The sequence below is a fragment of the Eriocheir sinensis genome, chromosome 7 (assembly GCF_024679095.1).
Source record: "Eriocheir sinensis breed Jianghai 21 chromosome 7, ASM2467909v1, whole genome shotgun sequence".
NCBI lineage: Eukaryota > Metazoa > Arthropoda > Malacostraca > Decapoda > Varunidae > Eriocheir > Eriocheir sinensis.
Genome location: NC_066515.1, coordinates 7892002 through 7895280, shown reverse-complemented (window position 1 = coordinate 7895280; position 3279 = coordinate 7892002). Strand labels below are relative to the sequence as shown.

Here is a 3279-nt window from a genome sequence, read left to right as displayed (position 1 = left end):
ACTTAAAATGGCGCTGGGCCGCTTAGCGCTGAAGCTGGAGCACTTAGCGGGCGGAAAATTTAAGGCGGGGAAGGGGCTCCCTTAGCACCGTTAAAAATGCATAAGTATTGCAACATGGTGGATTACAGCGGGATGAAAGGCATCACCTCCTAATATATCTGCCTCGTCTAGACGAATTGGAGGCGTGTAATGATTTGAAACTCATCCTGAAATATCTGTGGACTGTGCTGACCGTGCTGAGATGAGTGGTTCGGCGAGGCGGACCTTGGAAACACCTACATGGCCATCACGACTGAAGTGGTGTTCGCTGACAGGTAAAATGCAGGTGCAACCTTCACAGGCTGACAGAGATTGAGTGATAACAGACACTGGAGACCCTCCAGGCGATGGCTGGTGACCGCCTGCCACCATCCACAGGCTGTTACACAAGGAGCCCTGGGAGTAACCTTGCTGGAAGCCCCGCGGGCCGCGGTGTGTGGCTGGCGTTATACAGCCCCCAGCCATCGCCTGGAGGGCATCCAGTGTCTGTTATCACTCACCTTAGGTAGTCTGTGAAGGTCCAGTCATCACTGGCGCACGTGTATCTTACCTGTGATCAACACCGGCAGCCACAGACTCCTGCCCAAGGAACGAACACAGGTGAGCCAATATTTTACCTCGCCAGACTTATCCTTTACAATATTCAACTCTTTAAACCTAACACACCTGTTAATCTTGTGACTGACTTCAACAAACGTTTCCCACCAATCTTACCAAACCCTAAACAATACCTATTTGGGTCACTAGTGTCTGTTATTTAATTTTTACTTGACTAACCTCCCAGCAACGATAAACCAAACCTAACCTGGGTAAATTTATCATTGACATATAGTTATTTCAACTTAATCTGTTATTTAAGATAGCCAGTTTTAACCAAATCAGCAATTATTTAGAAAAGTTGATATTTTTAACCTAACTTAAATGTCAGAAGTGTCCTAACAAAATTACCTTCCTTTGCTTATTTTTAGTAACCAAACCAAATCAATTTGACGTACCGGTAGCTCTTAAACCGAACTTGCTCTAGTACTCAAGCTTGCATCACTGATGACTTTATTCCTTTAATCCTAAATCAACTTGTTTAGAAACCTTGCTCTGACATACCTAACTTAATATAAGTTCACCTCTCCTAACTCAGATAAATTTCCGATTTGTGTTACTGACTATTTTTTAAACAAACATTTTGATTTTGGACGTAAATTTTTTACCAAACTAACTATCATTCAGGATGTTGCCTTATTTTAACTTAACAAAAAATTATAAACGTCACCTAACCTCATTGATCCTACTTAACGAACGGTAGCTATCCTTCCTGTAAAATACCTCCCAGGAATCCCTGGGTGTTGCAAAATGATACTAATACCCATGCTAGCTAGCATTGTAGTATTGTTTAATTTGTTTTGGTCATGTCTTTTTTTTCACATTTAAAATTAATTAGTTCACAGTATATTATGGCTTTTGTTATTTGCAGCTTCCTTTCTTATGAAGATCTAAAAGTGAATTTTATGATTATTCTTAGTCTTACTCCCAAATAGCTATTAAAGTCAATCAACAATGCTAAAATCTTTTGAACAAAAAATTTCAAATTGGTCCATGAGTCAACAGTTTTGACTTCTGGACAAGTATAGATATAGATATAGGGCAGGTACCAAAGCATTTCTAATTGTAATGTATCTATTTACAGTGATCGTGATGACATTGACAACAACGAGCAAGTCCTCCTAGACCTAGAGTGACCTCAAGCTGGTATTCGCCACATAACATTATTGTTTAATCATTTAGTTTTTATCATCCAGCATCAAGCAGTCATTCCCATGCAAGAATATAATGCACAATATAAGCAACTTCAATTGCTAGAAAATAAGACAATGTTGCCAGCCCATATAGTGTGCACTGTGCAGTAAATAACTCATGTAGATAATGCCTGTTATTCTATCATATACTTATGTCGATGCAATGTCTTTTAGTTCTTGCTTCGGGTATATTAATTACTAATCCATTCTTATTTCTCCGACGGCCATTTCCCGTGTCGATACGTCAATCAGTTCAGTACTTTTATTTTCTTAGCTTGTGTTTTGCAATTCTTTGCCAATTAAATCACTGGACACATCTTAATAAATATCACAGATTTAATTATCATATATCAGTCCCATAAGTTTATTTCAGATGCTCTTAAAACAACATCTGTCCATTCATAGTCCAACTTAACCTGGTAGCAGCAACAGGCCAAATTTGTGGCTTTACCGTGTACCAGCGATGGGCCACATTTTTGTCATGATATAAACCCCCAAAAATAGATGATGCATAAACTGATCACAAATGTGTTGATATATATTATGAAATGGTTTGCGTGAGTGATGATTTTTTCTCATTTTTCTCGCTCGGAGGGGCCTTTAAGAAACATGATCCCTGCAGCTACCAGGTTAACCTCTTTTAGTATAGTACACTAATCAAGAAAAACATCCCAATTAATATATATATATATATATATATATATATATATATATATATATATATATATATATATATATATATATATATATATATATATATATATATATATATGTTGTTTATTTGAACTTGTACTCATATTTCAGGGCCAAACATGATGTGGAAGAAGAAATCAGTTGTCTCCATCAGTCGGGTTTGTGCCATGGCAGCTTTCTCCAGCTGTCCGGCAGAGGTCCAGTCCATGCCATGGAGAAATTCAGCCCCCAACAATGAGATGGCATGCCAGAGATGGATCCGCAGCTTCTCCTCCAATCAGTCAATCCTTGCACTGCCCTTTCTCTTTTCTCTTCTTCTGTACACCATGCTTACATAACTGATCCAAGGTACTTAAACTCGTTAACCTCCTCCATTTCTTCACCATTCAAAATTATTTGGCATTCTTTTTCACATTCAATGCCCACTCTATATGGGCATACAAACTCTACAACCTCCCTTCTACTCCGCTCACAAACCATCACTTTACTTTTGTTGACATTTACTTTCAACTTTCTCCTTTTACATACACTATCAAAAAAACTGACCAAATTTTGTAAGTCACTTTCATTTTCTGCATTGATCACTGTGTCATCAGCAAATAAGATTGAATTCATCACCCACTTCCTCCTCCCTCAGCATACATTTTACTTCAATTTCCCCAACTTTGCCCTTCATTTCTCATAACACCATCCATATAAATATTGAACAACCATGATGACATATATATCTTTAAGACGTCCCACAATGCCAGCCAAT

The 3279-nt window shown here is 38.2% G+C and overlaps 1 long non-coding RNA gene across 1 annotated transcript in view; it reads left to right on the top strand.

The window, feature by feature from the left end:
• Positions 1-3078, top strand: part of LOC126992531 (uncharacterized) — a 3155-nt gene extending 77 nt beyond the window's left edge. The window contains exons 1-3 of the long non-coding RNA XR_007746637.1: positions 1-639; positions 1721-1782; positions 2634-3078. The exon at positions 1-639 is cut by the window's left edge and continues 77 nt beyond it. This is a non-coding gene — a long non-coding RNA (uncharacterized LOC126992531). The remainder of the gene's footprint in view (positions 640-1720; positions 1783-2633) is intronic.
• The last annotated feature ends 201 nt before the right edge of the window (positions 3079-3279 follow it).